The following is an 11,321-nucleotide window of genomic DNA, read 5'->3' as shown; positions in this document are numbered from 1 at the left end:
GGTCAATGGGGGGAAAAGGAGACATATGTAATACTTTAAACAATGAAGAATTTAAAAATAAGTAAATAAATAAATAAAATAAAAATAAAGCAGCCACTAGCTTCTGTCTCCAGGGCTGTGTCACAGCTTTTGTGGGCCTGGGGCACTTTTGCCTTTTTGCCCCATTCCTTCATGAAAGACTATATGAAAACTGTATTTTATAACTCATTAGTACAAAGACAAATATATATTAAATAATATCTTTGACCAGAAAGTTTATGTTTTTCTTCTGATTTTAAAATAAATTAAAGCACTAGGTGGTCAGTCCTGTGGCATAAGGGAATCTGTTGCCTTATGACTGCTCTATTCCCAGCACTTGGATAAATGCCTGGTGTGTAAAGTCTTAAATATTCATATTTATTGGATGAATCAATGAACGAATGACATTCTTTTTCCTTTTGAGTTCCTTTCCTTGGCTTGGTTGACAAATCTTTTTTAAGTCTTTCCTTTTTGCCCCCTCTTCTTTCATATTCTCTTTAAATATAGTCTTGTTTTCTCTCCAGAGTTTAAGGCTCACACTTGCAGTTGCTGGATCTTTTTACATGGTTTTCTCCAAAGTACCAACCTCTTAACATCTATAAAACAAACTCTTCTCTTGCTCTCCTTAATATTATTATTATCATCAAGATTATCGTTATTACTATTACTGACATCTCCATGATGGTAATGCCTTATCGTGTTTCAAGTTTCTCATGCTTGGTAGATAAAAGTTTTCTTCAGATCCCTCTTCTACTTGAGAGAGAAACATCAATGCTGCACGCTTAAGGGAATCTGTTGCCTTATGACTGCTCTATTCCCAGCACTTGGATAAATGCCTGGTGTGTAAAGTCTTAAATATTCATATTTATTGGATGAATCAATGAACGAATGACATTCTTTTTCCTTTTGAGTTCCTTTCCTTGGCTTGGATGACAAATCTTTTTTAAGTCTTTCCTTTTTATCCCTTTTGCCCCCTCTTCTTCCATATACTCTTTAAATATAGTCTTGTTTTCTCTCCAGAGTTCCAGGCTCACACTTGCAGTTGCTGGATATTTTTACATGGTTTTCTCCAAAGTACCAGCCTCTTAACATCTATAAAACAAACTCTTCTCTTGCTCTCCTTAATATTATTATTATCATCAAGATTATCATTATTACTATTACTGACATCTCCATAATGGTAATGCCTTATCGTGTTTTAAGTTTCTCATGCTTGGTAGATAGAAGTTTTCTTCAGATCCCCCTTCTACTTGAGAGAGAAACATCAATGCTGTACGCTTCACACTTGGGATCAAGCCCGCAACCCGGGCATGTGCCCTAACCTGGAATTGAATCATGACCTCCCAGTTCACAGGTCGATGCTCAACCACTGAGCTATGGCAGTTGGCTTGATTTCAATTTAAATGTCTAGCTTATTTCCACCATTCAAACTGACCCTATGGTCCTGCCACACCACTCTACTTGATAGCTCCTGAAAATACAGACACTATAATTTTCAGCCTTCTCTTTTCAAACTACTCTTTCTGCCTAGAAAGCCCCCCTCTCCCTCCCAATACATGTGTGTCTGAATCTTTCACTGGAGCAGAGACATGAACAGATAGCATTTAGATCTTAACTACATGTCTCTCCATGGTATGAACACAGAGCTTTGTATGGATGAAGAAATAAGTAGATACTTCTTCAATTGAACTTAAAATGAACAAAAGGAAAGAAAGTAAACACAAAGAGCATTGGCTTCTACCATGGTATCATATTTTATCTCAAAAGATGACAATTTTATCTTTTATAAAGAAGTAAAAGCAATAACAAAATAGCCATAGTCAATCCAGGTAAATGTACTTACATCAATATAAATCTAGGCTTTACAACCATTTAGCATGACAAACTCAGGCAAAGCTAATTTTAACCTGGATGAATATTTCCATTTCAGAGTTTTAATCTAATCAACCAGCGTAAATTAATCAGAAACATCTGCCTTGTCTCAAGAAATGCCTTGATTACTAAACCAGCTTTAATGAGACAAGCAACTAATTATATTATCCTTCTAATACAAGACAAGGAAAGGTTAGGGTACAGGAGGAATAATGTGTTTTTGTGTATGAAAACACAGATAAGTACAATGATAATTCAACCATTTGAGGATTTGGAGCTGACCTTTATAATAAATAAAATAGAAGGTGAATTTAAATTTTGCTTATTTTATTAAATAACACAAGTTTTTACGGGAATTTTTGATACCTAAGCAAGTAAAACTAAGAAAACTAGAAGAAGAATCCCACTACCCAGAGAAAATCAGTTTATATTTTGTTGTAGAGATTTCCAGTCATTCTTTTGTTTTGCCCTTTGTGTGTACATAACTGTGAGTGTATGTGTGTGTTGTGTGTGTATGCATGTGTAAGGTTATCTACTCTCTGTGTTAATAGAATTTAAATCAAAATGTACATAATATTTTTAAGGTTTTTTATTGAATTGTAGATAAAGAGGAAAGGGGAGAGAGAGAGAGAGAGAGAGAGAGAGAGAGAGAGAGACATTGATATGAGAGCAAATGGATCAGTTGTCTCCTGCATGCCTCCTACCAGGTATCAAGCCAGCAACCCAGGCATGTGCCCTGATCGGAATTGAGCCAGCAACCTTTCAGTGCATGGGATGACATTCAACTAACTGAACTACACCAGCCAGCGTATACATAAAATTTTTTAAAATATATTTTTATTTTAAAATTTTTTTATTGATTTCAGAGAGGAAGGGAGAGGGATAGAGAGATCAAAACATCAATGATGAGAGAGAATCATTGATCGGCTACCTCCCACCTGGCCCCTAGTAGGGATCAAGCCTGCAACCAGGGCATGTGCCCTGACCAGGATTCAAACAGTGACCTCCTAGTTCTTAGGTTGACACTCAAGTACTGAGCCACACTGGCCAGGCCATACATAATATTTTTAGCTTTCTTATTTTTTGAAAATATGCCACACACATCTCCCCATGACATTAAATATTATTTTATAACATTATTCTTCTTAACATCTGAATAGTAATCCATTTAATTATTGTGCTATACCCAGAATATTTTTCAGTCTTTTATTATTATAATTAGTCCTTAGAAAAGAGCCTTACACTTTATTTTATATACAACACTATTTTTTAAAATTGATCGGCTACCTCCCACCTGGCCCCTAGTAGGGATCAAGCCTGCAACCAGGGCATGTGCCCTGACCAGGATTCAAACAGTGACCTCCTAGTTCTTAGGTTGACACTCAAGTACTGAGCCACACTGGCCAGGCCATACATAATATTTTTAGCTTTCTTATTTTTTGACAATATGCCACACACATCTCCCCATGACATTAAATATTATTTTATAACATTATTCTTCTTAACATCTGAATAGTAATCCATTTAATTATTGTGCTATACCCAGAATATTTTTCAGTCTTTTATTATTATAATTAGTCCTTAGAAAAGAGCCTTACACTTTATTTTATATACACACACTATTTTTAAAAACTTCCTTAAGGTATATTCTTATGTGTGGAATTGCAGGACCAGATATAGAAAATATTAAGTCTTTTAATAATATGGTCAAACTCTTCACCAGATCTCTTATATCAAATTATACTGGCATTGGCATTCCATGGGTACATCCACATTCTTATAATCTTACATAAGGCCAAATATTAGCCTTGAGAACTTGCTTGTTTTCAGGTGGTTTTGTGTTTTTCTCCAAGGATACCCACTCAGCTGGGTCTTGGGCAGCCTTGGCCCTTAGTAGTGGGGAGGGGGATTACAATCTTTCCCAGCCACTCAGTTCAGATTAACTCTATATTCAATTCTGCTATATTCTCAGAACTATGCTAAATGGTTCCACTTGCCTTATCTCAGGGGAGAGGTGTGGGGAAAGGAGCTAGAGCCGGAGAGAGCCATCCACAGCTCCCTGGGTTCCCCCTGGACTCCCACTGCATAAGGAAATGTTCCCAGGGAAGGTGGCTGAAGGCTGACAGCCAGAGAACTCACCAAAGAGACAGTTGTTTTCAAGCCAAAGGTCCCTGAAGTGGACGCTACAGTTGGAAGTCCAGCTAGGGTCCCGATAGAAGACACAGCTGAGCTTTGGAAAATCAGCACACACTGCAAGCTGAAATGGGGCCAAGTCCAGACACCAGCAAGCTCGCTCCCTGGAGAGGTCCCCACAGTTGCCTGAGTAGAGAGAATTGGCAGCAGGTTACTTCCATTGAGGCAGCTGGATGAGCCCAGAGGCCAGGGCTCCTCCGTAACTCTGGCGGCAGACACAGAGGAGCTGCAGTTGCCTGAGTAGAGAGAATTGGCAGCAGGTTACTTTCATTGAGGCTGGATGAGCCCAGAGGCCAGGGCTCCTCTGTAACTCTGGCGGCAGATACAGAGGAGCTGGGGGGCAAGCAATGGAGAAACTGGATTTAACTAAGTATTTGCCCAAGAAAGAGTGAGTTTAAACCAGAAGTGACTGAATTATCTGGAGGTGGCAAGATTAAATGTTTTTCCATCCAAAAAAAATGGAAGCTCCTGAGCTAAATTACATTCAGTGACAAACAAATAACAAAAGTTACCCATTTGCCCTGACAATATTTAGGCCCTGAAATGAATCATACTGACTAAACCAGATAAGAAAGCTCATTCCTTAGTAGACACAAATTGTATGGTCTTCTATCTCATCAAAACCGCATGTCAAGTCTCAAACATTTTCTTTATTCCCTTATTCAAAAAATATTTATTGAGCAGCTAATAAGTATAATAGTCTGTGTCCTCAAGAAGATTAGAGAAATGAGATTGGCAGAAGAATAAATAATAGGTGGTGATAGGTCCTACAGAAAAGGGATCTATTTGAGCACAAAAGAAAGGGTACTAAATCCTAAGAGAAGAGGTATTATTCAGAGAAGGCATCTAATAGGATGTGATCACTTAAGCTGAGTGTTAATAAAGAAGCCAGCTAATTGAAGAGTGGTGAGGGACTCATTCCAGAAAGAAGAAATAATATATCTAAGCACTGAGAGCCTGGCCAAGGATAGGCAGAGGCTGGAGTGGGGGTCCAGGAGGTGAATGGCAGAGACATGGGACAAAGCCATCTAAGTGACACGTTCAAAGAGGACAGGGCTGTAGAGTGCAAGGGGCAAGAAGCTCATTAGGTAAGCAAAGTCCAGGTCAGCATTATAAGCCAGCCTTAGGAGCCTGGGACTTTAAATTGGGAAGTGATATGACTAAAAATCACAATACCGAGAAGGCAGGTACATCGATGCACCATGTGGTATTCTTGCTACTGGGGCAGAAAGTATCACCTTTGCAACAAGTGTAGGCCACCTCCAATGTGCTTTCACCAGTCACTTGCCCCTTCATTTACTTTGGTATAAGTTCTTTGCAGATAGATCTTGCTTTTTTTTCTTTTCCTTCTGAAAATGACCTTTGAAAGGAACACTTAGTTAATTACACCTTGTATTGAAACAATTGTGCAGGGGGTTTCCATTGTTCTTTCTCTAGCATACAGCTTTAAGAGATGTCAAACTGTTTCTTAGCCTTTGATGGATGTAGAGACTATAGTTCTGCCTTTCTCATTTCCTACAGAGTAAAGAGCGCAAATATTGGGAACTTGTGGATAGAAATGTCTAGTTTCTGTACTTGTCAAATTTTAAAAAATGCTAACGGACACTTGTCCTCGCATCTCCTAAACAAATACTAACAGTGGTGTGTGTTCTACGAAGCACTTGCAGACTCTTAGATGACTTGGACTTTTTCTTCTCTTTTCCTTGATAAATATTTAATATTAGCAAAAGGAAAGGCGAACTAGGACAGTAAATCTTCTCAATGCATCCAAATTAGGGAAGAGATGGTTGAAAGTGGGGAAAGGGTGCTCCTGTCTCAGTTGGCACAAAAATCCACATAAAAATGCAACCTGGCTTCTTTTAACTATAGCAGAAAACCTCATTTGTTTTTGAAACTCCTTTAAATTGGGTGTTGAAATAACTCCTGCTCCCAGGGCTAAAGTGTACCTTTGTACTTTTTGTGAACTAAGAGCTTACAAAGCAATCTAAAAATGTAAGCAAGGAAAATGCTTAAGGCTCAAAACTATTTTAAGGCAATTTACAAAACCACTTTATATGTAAATTTTGCCCCTGAACACTGAACACACTCATAAATTATCTATTCATTCAAGTATTTACTGACATAGGGGTTCCCCTTCCTAACCACCAGCATCTTCACAGGGTGTAATTAATGTATTTCAAAGAAATTAAGTAAACTTTCTTACTGTTCTAAAATCAGAAGTGTTCCCTTATGACATCGATAGTCACCAAACTTCACTGGGCAAAGAATTTGCAGACTAAGCCATAGGAAGCTAAGAGAAGTCAGGTAAATAAACGAAAAGTATGCAGCTCTCTAACGGGCCCCACTATGTGCGGGTCAGGGACACACCAACCACAGTGAGGCATGTGACAGTCTTTTAAAAAATTAATGCAAACCAGATATAAGCTATTCTCCTGGTTAAAATAAATACTCATTGATTCTGCCAATTACTTTGAACTGTGGTAAATAATAATAGAGTTTCCCACATTGCAGGCCTATTGGTGAATCACCAAATATCAGTGCGGCGAGGGACTGGAGATTATTTGGTCTGACTGTCCTCCAGTCCATTGGTGGTGAGTTCAGTGGTAGCCCCCCCAGAATCTGTGCATGCCTTAGTCCTCAGAAACTGTGAATATTTACTGGATATGATAACAGAGTGAATATTACTCTATAGGGCCAAAACATGTGACTAAGTTAAGGATTTTGAGAGGGGGCATCTAGCCTGGATTAACATGGGGAGCCCCGAATCCAATGACAAGTGTCCTTATCAGAGAGGGGCAGAGAAAGGTTACACACAGAAGAGGAGGAAGCTACGTGAGCACACAGAGACTAGAGCGGTGGTTCTCAACCTGTGGGTCGCGACCCCTTTGGGGGTCGAACGACCCTTTCGCAGGGGTCGCCTAAGACAATCAGAAAACACATATATAATTACGTATCGTTTTTGTGATGAATCACTATGCTTTAATTATGTTCAATTTGTAACAATGAAATTTGGGGTCACCACAACATGAGGAACTGTATTAAAGGGTCGCGGCATTAGGAAGGTTGAGAACCCCTGGACTAGAGGGATGCTGCCACCAGACAAGGAGTGCCGGCAGCCACCAGAAACTGGAACAGGCGGTGAAGCCTATCAGCAGGATCATGTTGGCCCTCTGGCCTCCAGAACTGGGAGAGAATCGATCTGTGTTGTCTTAAGCTACATAGTGTGCGGCAATCTGTTATAAAAGCCCCGGGAAAGTAATGTAGGGTTGCTTTTTACAGATGAAGGAACCCAGCGAAGTCACTGCCTCAAGTCATACAACTTTAGTGACAGAGGCAGAGTTGCAAACCAGGCCACTCTTACCTGAAGCTCTCAGTCAGCACCAGAGCCACGCCAATGTCCCCTGCCCCCGTCCTACCTGCCTTTCTAACACTTGGACACAATGGATCTTTTCCTCCTTTTTTGGATCCCATGACACCACTCTCTCCAGATTTCCCTTCCTGCTCTGACCTCATTTTGTCTGGATGCACTTGTTTCTTTCTGCTTTCTTCCTTTTGTTTGGTGTCCGCCTTAACATGGTTTACCCGGAAGATTGGGCTCAGCTTTCTTTTCCCATTCATGGCATTTCCATGAGGGACCTCATTAGATCCCAATTTGCAAGCACCTCCCGTCACTCTTAGTTGTGTTCTGACAGCTTCGACTTCTCCTCTGAACTCTTACCCAATGTTTGCAGCTGGTTACCGGGTGGCTGCTGGCTCTCCTTGGATGTCCCATGGCATCTCAATGATAATATGTCAGAAACTGAACTCCCATTCTTTTCCCACAAACCTGCTCTTCCTCCTCCTTTCCCTGCTTCAGTTACTGTAAGACAGTAAATTAGGGCTGAAACTGGGTCAGGGGCAGTGATCATGGAAATGAGGGATGTGGTAAGCAAAATCATCGGAGTTTTATAATAATCTTACATGCCTCTGTCTCCCTTAGCATCTCCAAACATATTTGCATTTCTTCCCCTAACCACTGCTCTAGTAAATGATCTCATTAACTTCTATCTATAGAACTGAAGACTAGAAAATAATAGACAATAACATTTAACGTGTTTTTCTTTCAATTCCACCTCTGTGTGTCTCTCAAATAAACCTCCTGTTTTAATTTTATGTCACTGCTGTAACAAATTACCAAAAACTTGATGGCTTAAACAACACACTTATTGTCTTACAGTGTCATAGTTCAGAAGTCTGACATGTGTCCCTAGGTAAAAATCAAGGTGTCAGGGCTGGGTTCCTTTCTCAAGGCTAGGGGAGAATCTGTTTCCTTAACTTGTTCAACCTCTTGAGGCCACCTGCTTTCCTAGGCTTATGGTCCCTTCCCGCTCCTTCAAAGCCAGCGGTTGTCAACCTGTGGGTCGCGACCCCTTTGGCGGTCGAACGACCCTTTCACAGGGGTCGCCTAAGACCATCCTGCATATCAGATATTTACATTACGATTCACAGCCTCTAGAGCAGCAGTTCTCAAACTGTGGGTCTCGACCCCTTTGGCGGTCGAATGACCCTTTCACAGGGGTCATCTAAGCCCATACTGCATATCAGATATTTACATTACGATTCATAATAGTAGCAACATTACAGTTATGAAGTAGCAACGAAAATAATTTTATGGTTGGGTCACAACATAAGGAACTGTATTTAAAGGGCCAGAAGGTTGAGAACCACTGTTCAAAGCCAGCAAGCACATGAGGCTGAGTCCATTTCGTACTGCCATCTTTGGGTCACCCTGATGACCCACGGCAATCTCCCCAACTGAAAGCCAACTGATAAGCAACCTGCAGTAACCTTTGGTGTGTAAAGCAACACACTCATAGGTTCTGGGGCTCAGGACGGAGCCTTTTTGGGGGTGATGATTCTGCTTACCACACTCCTCATCCCCATGATCCCTGCCCTTGACCTAGTTTCAGCCCTAATTTACTGTCTTTTACAAAAGCCTTTTAACTGGCCTTCCTGCCTCTAGTCTCTCCTTGATACTCAGTCCTCTACATTGCTACTAGCTATCTCTGTGAAGCAGATTTAATTACGCCATTGTCCTTCATCTCCTCCCCCATTGCTCACAGTTACCTTGGACTTAGTGGCCTCTGCCTGGGCAGCCTTCCCCCTTCCTTCTGCAGGCCCTGCGCCTAGTGCACCCACACCTCACAGGTGGACCCGCTGTTTCTCCAGCAAATCGTGACTCTGAACTTTTTCTCTTGTTGTTCCCCTTCCTGGTATACCCATTCTTCTTCCTCCATCTGGTTCTCAAACAGTTTCACCTGAAAACTCTCATAAACTATTAGCTTCTCTTTTTGAATTTTTCATAACCTCCTGACAACCTGGCACAACGAATTGCTAATTGCTTCTCTATGTATCATTTATTGCATGGTATTGTGGCTACTTACTTATCTGTTTCTCTCTCTAAGCTCATCAGTGAATGCATTGTTTACTCTTTTACCTATTCATTCTACACGTGTTTTTTGATCTCCTACTATTTGCTAAAATTAGAAACAATAAAAATGGGTAACATGGGATCCTTGCCTTCAAGGAAGCCATAGTCTCTTGGAAGAGATAGACCTGTAATCAGACAAAATCCATGCTTCCTGTTTTAAAATATGAAAATAGGTTGTTGGTGGTGAAAATAATGAAGATCAAATTTGATTTGGCAGATCAAATAATTCTGTGAAGGAACTTAAGGAAGGCTTCATAGAACCATGATATTAAGTTGGTTCCTAGAAAATATATAGAAATGCTAGAAATAATTGAGGTAAAAACATATGTCTTTTGTCCTTGTGTTCCCAATGAGGAGAGGGTGTTTGTTAAATTAAATTTGAGTGAGGAGAATTTGAAAATTGGATGGCATGTAGGGGTGGCTATTAAGTGGGAAATAAACCTGGAATGGGAGAGCAGGCACAGAAGGGAGTTTTACAAAAGGTGGAACACAGCACAGTTCAAAATGTGGCCTACAGGCCACCCCCCTGGTGTGAGTGGTGGGGCTGGTGGCTAAAGTGCAGTCTTGGGCTTTATTGCTCCCCTGGGGATCAGATCTCTGCAGATGAGACTCACAAATGAGTTATTTAATGAACCTCAGCACATCAAAGTTTTAGAGCCACTGACCTAAGCTGAGAAGAGTAAGTTGAAAATGTAGAGTAAGATGAGTAGAAAAATTCAACTAGAACTAACAAAAAAGATACCTAAGGCCCTGGCTGGTTTGGCTCAGTGGATAGAGTTTCAGCCTGTGGACTGAAGGGTTCCGGGTTCAATTCCATTCAAGGGCACATGCCCGGGTTGTGGGCATGATTCTTTCTCATCATTGATGTTTCTATTTCTCTCTCCCTCTCCCTGCCTCTCTAAAATCAATAAAAATATATATATATTTTAAAAATACCTGAGGTGCTCACATGTAAAATTCATCCAACAAATATTAACTAACAACAATTATGTCTTGGGCACGGTTCTAGGCACCGTGCTGAACAAAAAAACATTAGATTATGCTTCTAATCTTAAAAGCATACCTTCTAATAGGGAAATTTCATAAAACAATTACCCGGATAATAAGATCAGCTTGTTTGGTAGAAGGTAAGAGCAGGAGATCCACGAAGAAGGATCCTGGGGACGTGGCCTGAGGGCTGTGGCGAAGCCAGCATGTGAAGGTCAGGGAAGAGGAGTCACACAGGAAAGAGCAGGGCAGAGGCTGAGGGCAAGAAGAGTTCAGTTTGCCGCTTACTGGACAATACAAGTCAGTGTGGCTCAACCCGCGTGAGTACGGAGAAAAGTGGAACGGGATGTGGTTGGAGAAGTGGGTAGGAGATGAACCCATCAGGGCCTTAGGAGACTGGCTGCCCTGGATTGTGGGGGATGAAGGATTTCCTGGGACATAGGAGTTTGAGTAGTAAAAACCAGAGGAGTCCCAGACAAATCCTGCAGGGCCGGTGGGTGGTCACCAGAGGCCAAGGGGAGGCATTTGGATCAGAAGAGCAATGGGCTTAAATTAAAGGGGTTTAAGGAGGTCCTAAATCTGATACAATTTCTATTTCCAAGGATCACTCATAGCTCTGTGTGGGGAGCCGGCACGGCCATGGCATACTCATGCCAGCTCAGCCTGGTTCAGTGACCCTGAGTGGGGGCGGTGAAAGGCTTAGAAAAGACAGACAAGAGAATGAAAGCTGGGTCTCGGTGAGACGCTGCCCCTCTGATGGACAGCGCCAGCGCCCACAAGC

The 11,321-nt window shown here is 41.2% G+C and overlaps 1 pseudogene; it reads right to left on the bottom strand.

Annotated features, from left to right (window-relative positions):
• LOC102240940 overlaps positions 1-7,701 on the bottom strand; it is a 78,808-nt pseudogene extending 71,107 nt beyond the window's left edge.
• Between the last annotated feature and the right edge of the window lie 3,620 nt (positions 7,702-11,321).

This window comes from Myotis brandtii, unplaced genomic scaffold (genome assembly GCF_000412655.1).
Source record: "Myotis brandtii unplaced genomic scaffold, ASM41265v1 scaffold351, whole genome shotgun sequence".
Classification (NCBI taxonomy): Eukaryota; Metazoa; Chordata; class Mammalia; order Chiroptera; family Vespertilionidae; genus Myotis; species Myotis brandtii.
Note: the sequence above shows the minus strand (reverse complement) of the source record. Positions and strands in the feature narration are given on the sequence as shown.